This window comes from Oryzias latipes, chromosome 10 (genome assembly GCF_053564925.1).
Source record: "Oryzias latipes strain Hd-rR chromosome 10, Olatipes_Hd-rR_3.1".
NCBI classification, from domain to species: domain Eukaryota; kingdom Metazoa; phylum Chordata; class Actinopteri; order Beloniformes; family Adrianichthyidae; genus Oryzias; species Oryzias latipes.
The window spans coordinates 7,971,332-7,984,488 of NC_136246.1; positions in this window are offsets into that span (position 1 = coordinate 7,971,332).

A 13,157-nucleotide genomic window follows, 5' to 3' on the forward strand; every position below is an offset into this window, starting at 1 on the left:
TTAAAAAAAAAATACATGAAAAAATACAAAGATTTTACAATGGACACACAGGAACAATTCTCAGAGGATTGTTGAGTGAAAGGCTAGAGAGGTCATTAGCAAATAATAATAAAAAAACACCATTAACATTCTGAACAGAAATGGTAGAACACCAGCAAAATGCACATTATAAATCGACTTCCCACAGCTTTTTCTATTATATCCTGGTTAATGATCCTTGAGAAATTCACTTTCTTCTTGTCTGCCCAAATCCACTAACTTGTATAATGCACAAATGCAGTATTATGCAGATATGACACAATTCTGCATGTGTACTTGATTATAATAAGAAGATGTTTCTATGATAATAATTCAATGCCACTGAGAAAGAAATCAATTATTTCTACCTCCATTTATGAAAAAATATCTGCTAGTATCTAAAATTCTAACAGTCATAACCCATGATGGTGCAGAAGGAGAGAAACAAGGGGGATCACAGAGGGCAGAGATGCATTAGTGGGAGCTTCTGTGTGACCCTCAGAAATCCAGTGAGTTTAGATCGACCAGTTTTAACAGAGGAACACTCTAAATGTAGAAAAATAAAAACTTCTCATTTAATTCTCCTTCTGGGCTATTTCTTTATCTGTCTGTGACCAGCTCTTCACCATTCATCTGGTCCCAGGTTCCTGCTGATGTGTAGGTGGGAGTGAGAAATAACTCATCGTGATCTGTTTTGCCTAGTGGAACAAGTGGGGACAAGCTGTTTTGATCTGGAAGATAATTACATAAAGTGTATCGACCCCCACCACCCTTCTTTATTTTGACGCATGGAAGAAAAGAGACAAACTGCCATTTGCACCCAGCATAAGTGTGAGTGCATATCAATGTGTGTGCTCCACCTGTGGAAGTGTCTGCATACTGCCTTATCCCACCTCTGCAATGAAATCTTCTCCCACACTATCCAAATGACAAAGTCCCTGTGGTTCCTTGAAAGTGCTGGGAACTCCCTGTACAAACGGCTGTTTCTGACTTTGATTGCACCCAACCTGCCTATTCTGTCCGCCATTAGTTCATGTCAACCCATTTAAGAAATCTGTACACCCACGGAACTGGTGAGGTTGTACTTGACTGTCTGTACCCTTTAGCTTGAGGTGATGCTTTAGTTGGACTTTTTTTCCTACTCAGAATAGTGGGAAATCTTCTGCAGTGATTTGTCTTTCTGAGTCCATTCATTTAATCTACATCTACCATTTAAATGCACCTATTTTATTCTTTTCTTTTCTTGAGGATATACACACATATCCCGGGTTGGTCCTTTCTGTGTGGAGTTCTCATCACATGTGTTGGTTTTCTCTAGGCTCTTTGACTTCCTCCAACAATCTAAAAAACATGCTCCACAGGTTAATTGGTGATGGTTAATTTTCTGTGCATCTGATTATGTTGCCCTGCAAAAGACTGGCAACCTGTTCAGAGTGTGCTCTGGCTTTTGTCCAACTATAGCTAGGATAGGCTCCAGCAGCACAGTGAGAAGGGATGCAGCAGGTTCTGAAGATGAAGTGATGGATGGGTAATGCTGGGATACATTGTTTTTTCCCTTATTTTTCTGTAAATATTTTCTTTTTCTTGCTTAAATAATATATGAGCTGCTTTGCTGCCCCTCAGTTGAACTTTTTTTTAGGTTTCCACTCTTTCCTGATCCTTTAAATTGAGCCATAACATAAAGAAGGAATGTATTTGGGATTTGAACAGACCAGGGGCCATAAGATAAATAAAACTTCCAAGGATTGCTATATGTGTTTTCATTTGCTTTATTTTGCAGTGTGAAAGCAAACATTATCACACCTACTGATGTAGCACATTTAGATGATTCATTATATCAATATAGAGTTGAGGTGTCAGAAAGTCTCTTAGAGACTCAAACGGGCTCTTTTACTTTATCTGTTCTCTCTGGAGTCCATACATTCCACATAAATTTACCTTAGATCTATACAACTGAATCTCTGATGTCAGTCACTGGATTCTGGAAAAATGAAACCTGAAGTGGGACGAAGACGCAGACAGAAATTAATTTATTCATTCATTCTGTTAGTGTGGGAGCTGAACATGCACGCAATCGGGCTTGTGCAGGTACCTAAAACTAAATAAACTCAAAACACAACCAAAGAGAGCAACAGCAAGAAGAGGATGTTGAAGTGAATACCAGATATGGAAAAACGCTTGTCTAACTGAAGATGATTGTCCTAACTGTCCAAACTGAAGTTAACAATTAGCAAACAAACTACCAGGTGAGACTGTGATGAGTAGAAAACTTAAAAGCTGAAAACAGAACATGAACTTAGAAAACCCACCAAGCTAGAGAGCACAGTTTCTACCCAACTGAGTGATTTTTAAAGTAATAGTCTGACAGCAGTTAGACTGTACAATGAAACGGAATAGGACTGCCGAAACTGCTGCTGTATTCACTTATTTATTTGTGACGTGTACTTTTACTTCCATTTTTTGTTACTATTTTTATTCTTACTCATGCTATTTGTTTTTGTAACTGTTATATTTCTTGTTTGGCTGCTGTTACAACTTGATTTCCCTCTGGGGATCAATAAAGTCCTGTCTTATCTTATATTATATTTTAAAAAATTAGTTGGTCACAGTGAAAAGTTTAAAAATAAAAGCTGATCCACTAATGCTACGGTCACACTCACATGTTTTTAGTTTCTTTGCTTGTGTTCTAGTTGTCTTTTGTTTCTCTCATGTTTGGAGTTCAGTTTCCTGTTTTATTTTGAAAGGTTCCTGTTATGTTGTTGTTTCAAGTTTTACTTTTTGGTCCCCATCTGCCCTCATTGTTTCCACCTGTGTCTCGTCTGTTCTGAAAGTATTTAAGTCCTGTTTTTCCCTTCCTCCTGTGCTGCTCCATAGTTTGTTATTATGCTCTTGCCCTGTTTCTAGTGTTTCGAGTTTGCCTGCCTACAGCAGTGGTTTTTGGTTTGTAGTTTCATTTTAATTTTTGAGTATCACAGATCATGTTCCCCTGTTTCCCTCATCGACGTCGTAACACATGCAAACACACAACTGCCATTGTGCAATAGGGAGACATTAGCAGAATCTTAAAGATTAGCTGCCGCTGCCCGATTTCCTTTATTCATTCATTCATTCATTCATCTTCTTCCATTTATTCCCTTTCGGGGTCACGGGGCTGCTGGAGCCTATCCCGGCCACTTGTGGGCGAAGGCAGGTGGCACCCTGGACAGGTCGCCAGTCTGTCGCAGGCTAGAGTCCACAATCACACACCCATGCACTTTCACATTCACACCTGGGGACAATTTGGATCAACCAGTTAACCTGGTCCCCCATTGATGTTCTGTTTCAGGTCCCCCCCGAACTGGGGCCTCCTTGCTGTGAGGCAAGAGCACTATCCACTGGGCCACCGTGCTACCCCATCTCTTTTTAAAAACATTGGTATAGTCATGAATGTAGACGGTGGCCATCAGGCATCAGTCAGTCAGGGAAGGATGAGGCCATTACCAAATCAGACGGCCACAAGGCGGTTGCTGCTGGATCCCCGGCTGTCAGCAGCTCTGATTGGACGATGTGTAAATGTCTCCGGATGGTGGCCGTTCACATCAAGTGCCACCGCCTAGGGGTATATAAAAGTGGCACACCATGTAATTTGTAGACAACATGTCTCCTAAGAAACCCAGCAAGGGCAAAGCCCCAGTGCGCAAAACAAAGGTCCAAGCGGTCTAACCACAGCAGGATTCATTCACATGCAGGATCCACAGGGGGCCGTGATGGGCAGATTGACATCAGGATTCATTGTCGAGCCCCTAGCCCATCTCAACAGCCATGGTTGAGTGCTACCGTACAGTGGCAGTGGGACGGCAGCACGGAGCAGGGGGGTGGCTGGAGGGCGGCAGTCTGAAATCAGCCAATCCTCAGACAACTTTGGGGACCTTGGAGACCGTCCCATTAATCAATCATCACATTGTTTTTTTCCTGCCCCCGCTTTTCACCCACTGCCAAATGTGCGCAGGCAGTCACTGACCAATGTCAAAAATAGTTCAGTCACCATTTAAATTTTAGTTTTTCAAAAACCTCTGTGGCCACCGTGCATTTAGTTGGCCGCATGGCATTTTGACATATGTGACCAAGGTTTTATTATACAAATTAGAGCCCTTTTAAAGAAAAAATATCAGATTAAAAAAACTTTTGGTGTAGAATTAAACTTTCTAACATCAAACTCAATAGTAGATGGCTTCTAAAAGTATTGCCTTTTTGGTGAAACTAGAACATTTGGTACTTCCCAGTTTGCAGCAAAGTTGGGAATTCGAGATGAGGCTTCTGAAAGTTTAATGTGCTGAAGTCCTAAATATATTCCTGCACTACTGCCCTTGTGACATCTTTTGTATTTCTGAGGTCTTCTCATCAGTCCTCTAAGTGCATTCAGGTTCTACATTTTTCCTCACTAATGAGGTACAAGATAGTCTAAACTTCCTCGTCTTTGATCTCCCTGTTGTCTCTGCTTTAAATCTGCAAAGCTGCTTTCTCAGCTTGTCTAGGATAACGACTGACATCTGGATCAGTGGTTTGATTTGTAGCCTTTACCATCAACAAGCTGATCTGTCCTTGGACAAGACACTTTACTCCCCAGACCCTCATTGAGTTCATTGGTGTGTGCGTGACAAATATGTTCTTTGAAGGTTAACAGAGTAAAGTATGCACTAAGAAAGTGCAGTGAGAATGGCTGAATTTGGCTTGTGGTGTAAAAAGCATTTTGAACTGTCAACTTGAAATGTGTCTTATAAATAAAGTCCATTTTACTGTTTACTCCAGGCAAGAGTGAGGTTGTGGAAATATCAGTCAGCTTCTCATGCATGTAAATAACTCTCCCCTTGGCAAGATTGCTCATCAAAACAAATTTTAAAAAACAACTCTCCCCTTGGTGAAATTATTCATCAGAGGAAGTGCCAGAGGTTCTAGCAGAAATAACTCTAAACTACAATGGAGGAAAAAATGGGAATAATAAAATAAAAGCAACTGCTCAACATAAACAAGCCCAGCAAAGAACAGCTAAATGTTTTGTTGTAACCCCAAACCAATGAAGCAACAATAACGCTACCTCCAGTACAGTTTGTTTAACAAAATTAATTTAAAAATGTACACACATTACAGTAGTAACAGCTGATAAAACTGCGATTTTGGACAATCTGAGCATTGCAAGAAGATGTAAATTTTTTTTGAAAGTTGTATCAGTCTTATAGAGTAGGTGTCCTGTATGTAAGAGATGATGACCAACGAGGTGTCCATTATCAGAACCCCAACCCCAGGCCTGGCTCCAGGGCGGGGCCCCTGTGATGCCAATCCGGGCTACGTAACTGGGTCCTTATTTTTTCTTCTCATAAAGGGGTTCTGAAACGCTCATTGTCTGACTCGTCATCACGGACCTCTCTGTAATGGGAGAACCTACCAAGGGCTTACGCCCCAGAAAGCTCAGCTCCTGGGATCATGCGTTTCAGGCTTCCGTGCTCAAAAGTTTTTAAGTCAATTTTTAAGGCTCAACGTACACAACCCGCACCTATTGAACGTTAGAGATCAAACTTTTACCAATCAGGGACTCAGATTTGGTACTGATGCATGGGTGGTATTCTTTATAATTCACAGGAGTGCCAATCGTTTCAAAGTTGATCATGAAAGACAAATTATTACAGCAGTCTGTGGCCAGACTGAATTCTTTGTCACCAAGTCTTTCTTTTATTGGAATTAAGTTGTGAAAGAAAGAGCTTAAAACAAGATTCACCAGATTTGCACCACTTCAATATTTCGTACCAAGCCTCTTCCAACTTTGCATATGTGCGCTAGTATTGGGTAGCAACAGTTCAATGTGAATGCCATTTGCAAAAAGAACGTTCAAGAAGCCACGTTCAGCGCGGTTTTTTATGTGCATCACATGCGCAGGGTGTGCGTAACATCGCTTTTCAACTGTTGACGCAATTAACGTAATTTAAGTGGATTCTGAAACAGAGAAAAGCGGCTTTGCGTCGTTATGCAACACTATAAGTTAGTAATATTTTCATATTGGTGAAAAGCTGCTTTTCTTCACAATAGTGTAAACAGTTGAAGAGTGACATTAATTCAAAGACCATTTGTTATTTAGGTGTCGCCAGTGACATCCTCAGTCTTAAAGGGTTTAAGAAAATGAAACTTGATGTAGTATGTAACTTGTTGATTTTTTAGGGCCCGAGCACGGAGTGCAAGGACCCTATTGTAATTCGAATGTTTATTATTAGGGCCCGAGCACGGAGTGCAAGGACCCTATTGTATCTGTTAGGTTTATTATTATTATTATTATTATTATTATTATTCTTCCGACTTTTCCGTCGCCTTTTTGAGGCCTTTAACATACCCCAAAACTCACCAAATTTTGTATACACATCAGGAGTCGCGAAAAATTTCATATTTTATAGGAGAACGGCATAGGTAAACAAAAATGGCTCGATAGCGCCACCTGCAAAATTTGTTTTCGCGAGCACCTCCATATGCTTTATAGTACAAACCTGATTTTAACAGGGCATGTTCATCGGATAGAAACCTACAAAAAAGTCTCTTGGGACCAAGCTGTCAGTCGCACAGGAAGTCTGATATTTTGATGACAATATGTCATTTTTGCTGTATTTTGGTCATTCGCAGGCCTCGCTCTAGAACGAACTCCTCCTAGAGATTTGAGAGTAATGACTCCAAACTTTGGTTTTGTAAACTATACACATGTCCGATGTTAAATTGCAAAGCTTTTAAGTTTTTATGGATGTTTGTGACCATGGCGGCGCGTCAAAATTGGAGGTCGTTTCGAAAACACGCCATGAAAAGAAAAATGGCCATTACTCAGCCATGCATAATCCAATCTGATCCAAAATTGATGTGCATGATTGTAGTCTGACTCTGAACACATCTGCAGTGAAAAAACCTGGAAAAAGTGTAGCGCCACCTGCTGGCAAGAGGAAATGACATGTTTTACTTGGAGCATCACTACTCCGAGTAGGATGAGCCGACACACCTGAAAATGACGTCCACCTGTTGAAAAGCCATTGAAGTTTACTCTGACAAAAAACCATAACTTTCAATGCGGGGGTGTGGTCGTGACAGAGCGGCAAAGTTGGGCATCTCGCTATGCACACAAAAGTTGCTCTCACGTGCACATTCCTTGTCCAATCTCACTGAAATTCAATGGATATGATGAAGCTTCTATTCTGAACCCATGGATATGACAATCTTGGACGAGCTCTATAGCGCCACCTAGTTATTGCATTGGGCACATTCTGCCCTGTATTTTCTCTTTGCTTTGTCCGATGTGCATGAAATTAAAACTGGAGATACTCAGAAGGGTCCTCTCTCATCATGTAAAGTTTCATGGGTGTACACCTGACGGTGCCTGCGTAACAGGAAGTGGTCGATTATGTGCACCCAAATAATAGAAATTTATTATAAATCAGCCGTTTGTCTCAGGAAGCTGAGATTTCAGAATTAGATGCCTTTAATAACCTCCAGCTTTGATATGTAACACTATAGGGTCTACGAGAAACTTCATCACTTGATTTTTTTAATGAAATTTTGGACTGAACAAAGATTTTTAGCATAAATTCTGTTTAGGTTATCAGCACCAAGAATTCAACTTTCATAGGCATTTATGTGCTACTGCTTCCTAAAAAAATTCAGAATGATTGAAGTTACAGGTGAACTTTTAGAGAACATTTCATCCAAAAAGGTCCGAAAACGTCTTTTTAGGCAAAACTACAAACACCTATTTTTTTTCATAACTTAATCATCATATATCAACACCATTTATTTTTTTAAATGTAGGGATCTGTGTTTGCTGCCTTCCATATTTTTTTCAGAAGTCCAGGTGAAACAGATGATTTTAAAAAAATCCTGATTCATCCCAAAACCTGTGCTTTTTCCGTCTGGACTCCAAACAAGTGTGTTTTAAAATTACTTATGCTTCAAATATCCACACCAAGTTTAACACGCATATAGTTGAACATGTCTAAATGCTTCTTGAATATTCTTTACAGATATAAAATGAACTGGTCAACTGTAGGATGTCATTTCCTCTTACATGGTTCAGTCTTTTTCTCATGCTGCAGCCTGCTCCTCAATCTTTCCTGTTGCTGGAGTCAAATTTCACCCCCCCCCCCCACACACACACACACCAGCTGCCTGTTTATATGCTAACTAACCCAGAAGTGAGGTGACAATAGTTTAGACACAAGAGGGAGGGCAGACTGCTTTTTCATTTGTTTTGTATGTCTTTCATAGATTTTTATGAATAATCATTGCTTTTCTAGTCATGTAAAATGCAATTAACTTAATATTTTATCTTTTTTTTTTTACAAACAAAACATATGAATGTGCTCCAAAACAAAACCCAACTCTCAGTACAGTTCTACAGATGTAACATAAGACTTAGACAGTAAATGTCTCTTTTATCCTTTTTTAATCAATGCTGCAACTTCTTTTCCTTAATATAAATCCAATGAAATTAAACTACAAAACCAAAAAACACAACCTATAGCAAATTTCTCTAAATAAATTATGTGTATATACAATATGTAGCACTTTTAAACAAAATAATAACAAATCCTTCCAATACAAGCACAGAAAAATGGAACACAAAATTTAAAACCCAAATTTGAAATGGCAATTTTAAAAAGATAATTTTTTTAGCCTGCTAAAAGTGCACAATTGTAAAAGCTCTTTTATATAGACAACTGTTTGGTTGCTTAGAGCTCTAAATATAAAAACAATGCCTTTATGGACGTGGCACGGATGGCACGGATGTTCAGCAGGGTAAACCCCAGGAAAGCGGCGGGACCTGATGGAGTTCCCGGAAAGGTTCTGCGGGCCTGCGCCGATCAACTCTCCCAGGTCTTCACAAAAATCTTCAACCTGTCGCTAGCTCAGGCTTTCATCCCTGCTTGCCTGAAGTCATCCACTATCATCCCGATACCCAAAAAGTCCTCATCCACAGCCTTCCTCACGGACTTCCGCCCAGTTGCACTCACTGCTGTAATCACAAAGTGTCTGGAGCGGCTGCTCCTGGGACACATCAAAGACTCCCTCCCTCCAATCTTCGTCCCCCACCAGTTTGCAGAACAGAACAGATCCACCCCCACTCTACATCGATGGAAACTGTGTGGAGAGGGTCCACAGCTTCACCCTCCTGGGCACCACCATCTCTGCTGACCTCACATGGTCTAACAACACCATGACTGTCATCAGGAAGGCCCAGCAACGCCTGCACTTCCTGAGAAAACTTAGGAGGAACGACGTCAGCCAGGAGCTGCTGGTAACGTTCTACCGCTCAACCATTGAGAGCATTCTGTCCTATGGCATCACAGTGTGGTTTTCCCACTGCACTGAAGCAGAACGGCAGAGTCTCCAGAGAGTGGTAAAGACAGCGCAGAGGATCATCGGCTGCCCCCTCCCCTCACTGAAGGACATTTACCAGTCTCGCTGCATCAGCAGAGTGACTAGCATCACCACTAACTCCACCCATTCTGCTTTCCCTCTGTTTGAACTGCTGCCCTCTGGAAGGAGGTACAGGTCCATCAGAACCAGGACAAACAGACTAAGAAACAGCTTTTTTCCATAGGCAATTATCATACGGAATGCACATACGTCCACCAACCACACCTCACTCTAATTTTACTACAATGCGTGCAATATCCTGACTGTCTAACCGGGTCACTGTGCAATAACTTGATATTTATTAAGCTGTGCTCACAGCAACTCATGTAATTCCTTTCTATTTTATTCACAAATATTTAATATTTAACAGTTTCTGTCCATATTGTTCATTTTTTGTTAAGAGTTGTAAATACAGTATTTCTTTTTCTATTCTATTTTTATTTTTATTTTATGTAACTCCTTCACTCCAAGGCTGCTGCAATTTCATTGTATCCCCATGTACAATGACAATAAACGATTCTGATTCTGATTATATCACTTAGACACAGATGGAGAACCATATCAACTGGATTGGTAACAGCAACAACCACCGACCAAGCCGGCAAGCCCTGGCAGAAAAGATCCCCACAAGAAACACTGCAGGCTGTTCCATAAAAAATATAGTTTTACCATTGCCTTGCAGATCACAGTTGAAGTGGTTTAGTTTTCCTAAAAAAATTCAGAATGATTGAAGTTACAGGTGAACTTTTAGACAACATTTGATCCAAAAAGGTCCGAAAACGTCTTTTTAGGCAAAACTGCAAACACCTATTTTTTTGCATAACTTATCTTTCAAATATCAGCACAAACAAATTAAAAACGGTAGAGATCTGTGTTTGCTGCCTTCCATATTTTTTTCAGACTTAAAAGTGTAACAGATGATTTATAAAAAATCCTTTTTCATCCAAAAACCTGTGTTAAATCTGTCTAGACTCCAAACAAACATTTTTTTATGGTAACTTATGTTTCAACAATCGACACCAATTTTCACACACCTATAGCTGAACATGTCCCATAGCTCCCTGAATATTTTCATAGATATACAATGAACTGGTCATTCTAACATCTAGCATTCTAACATCTAACATCTTACATGTCAAAGCCTCTCTCAGCCTGGCTCTGCTGAAGGAGTCGTGTTACAACCCCGCCCCCTCCTGCTGGGACCCCTGCTATGTAAATTAGCAAGCAGTGAACAGAGAGATGAGGAGTAAGAATGGCCATTACTCAGGCATGCATAATCCAAAGACAGCCAGTTAAACACTGAAAGACATATTTTTCGGTATGTCTTTCATACATCTTTAGTATTAAAAACTCTCCAAGATGAATGTGCCTGACTCCACCTGCAGGTGGATCACAGACTTCCTGACGGACAGACAGCAGTATGTGAGGCTGGGGAAGCTCGTCTCAGATACTCGGACCACAAGCACCGGATCCCCCCAGGGCTGTGTCCTTTCACCCCTGTTACTCTCCCTGTACACAAACAGCTGCACAGCTGGTCACCTGTCTGTCAAACTCCTGAAGTTTGCTGACGACACCACACTCATCGGCCTCATCTCTGACGGAGATGAGTTGGCCTACAGGAGTGAAATAGCCAGGCTGGTGTCATAGTGCAGCGCTAACAACCTGGAGCTTAATGCTCTGAAGACAGTGGAGATGACAGTGGACTTCAGGAAGGCCCCAGCCCCCCTCCCCCCTGTCATCCTCTGTGACTCCCCGGTGACCTCTGTGGAGTCCTTCTGCTTCCTGGGAACCATCATCAGCCAGGACCTCAAGTGGGAGCAGAACATCAGCTCCATCACTAAGAAGGTCCAGCAGAGGATGTACTTCCTGAGGCAGCTGAAGAAGTTTCACCTCCCTGAAAAGATGCTGGTAGACTTCTACGATGCCATCATCGAATCCACCCTCACGTCCTCCATCACAGTCTGGTTCGTTGCGGCCACGGCCAGAGACAAGGCCAAGCTGCAACGCGTCATCCACTCAGCAGAGAAGGTGATCGGCTGCCACCTCCCGTCTCTCCAGGAGCTGCACATCTCCAGGACCTGGAGGCGGGCAGCCAGGATTGTAGCCAACCCCTCTCATCCAGGACATAATCTCTTTCGGCCCCTCCCTTCTGGCAAGAGGCTCCGGTCCATCAGGACCAGGACCTCGCGCCACAAGAACAGCTTCTTCCCCACTGCAGTCAGCCTGCTGAACAGTACCCCAACTCCCCCAGGTGACCCCCCCCTCCCCCCCCCCGCCCACCAAAGGACTGTCGGTGCCACTTACAGGCCCCACCATCCCAGCCCATCTGTGCTCCCACTTTAATTCACCTTACTCTACTGTATATAGTGTGTTGTTGTTGTTAACTTAATTTTTAACTTATTCTTAATTGCACTATACACCAAGTCAAATTCCTCGTTTTGTAAAGTGCGCTCTACTGAACCTGGCAATAAAACTTTTTCTGATTTCTGATTCTGATTCTGATTCTATTAATCATTGTTTTTTATTCATTCAAAATGCAATTAAATCAATATTTTATCTTTTTTCTTTTCCTTTTTCTTTTTTTTTATCTCTTATATCCTTTTTTATAATCAATGTTTGAACTTCTTTTCCTTTCTATTGTCATGGTTTCAGTTTGTTGTCTTGTTTTTCGCTTTAGTTCTTGTTCTGTCTTGTTTGGTTCTGTTTCCTGTTTTATTTTGAAAGGTTTCCTGTCTTGTCATGTTTCTTGAGTTTTACTTCCTTTGGTCCCCATCTGCCCTAATCGTGTTCACCTGTGTCTTGTCTGCCCTGTCTGTATATAAGTCTTGTCTCTGCCTTCCTCCTGTGCTGGTCCATTAACTTCTGCTCATGTTGATCACGTCTTCTTGTCTGGCGTCCATGTCCCTTGCCATGCCACAGTAAGTTTTTGTTTTTAGTTTTGTCATCCTGCTCTGCAGCGCTTTTTGTTAGTTAAATAAACCCACTTGCCCTGAACCCGTTTGCCTCCCGTCTCTGCGCCTGGGTCCTACCTGCTCTCGAGCCTCCCCCCCACACGACATCTATACATCCAATGAAATTAAACTACAAATCAACAAACACAACTGATAACAAATGTCTCTAAAAAATGATGTGTATATTTGCAGAACCTTAAAAACACCAAACAAATAACAAATGCTTCCCAATTAAAGCACAAAAAATGGAACACAAAATGTAAAACCCAAGTTAGAAATTGCAATTTGAAAAAGATACTTTTTTCAGCAGCTTTTCAAAATCAATCACCAATTCTACTCTTCTGTGGATGAAACAAAGAACTCCAGAACAATGAAGCCATTTCTCTAAGTCTCTCTCACCTTCAGTTTTAAACAAGGTCTGTGAAAATCCACCATACATTGGTCACATGAACTCAGAGACCTGCTAAAAGTGCACAATTGTAAAAGCTCTTTTATATAGACAACTGTTTGTTTGCTTAGAGCTCTAAATATAAAAAAAAATGCTTTTCTATCACCTAGACACAGATGGAGAACCATATCAACTGGATTAATAACAGGGTGGCATGTTTAGGTTTAAACTTACATCAAAAGACAACATGAAGCTGTCCATCACATTTTTGACCTAAACATGTAAACACATCCTTGGCTCTGCGGTTAGGAAATGGTATTTGGGAATCTCTTTATACCAGGAGCCAGCCTGGCCATTGGAACATCGCCACAGTGCCCATCCAG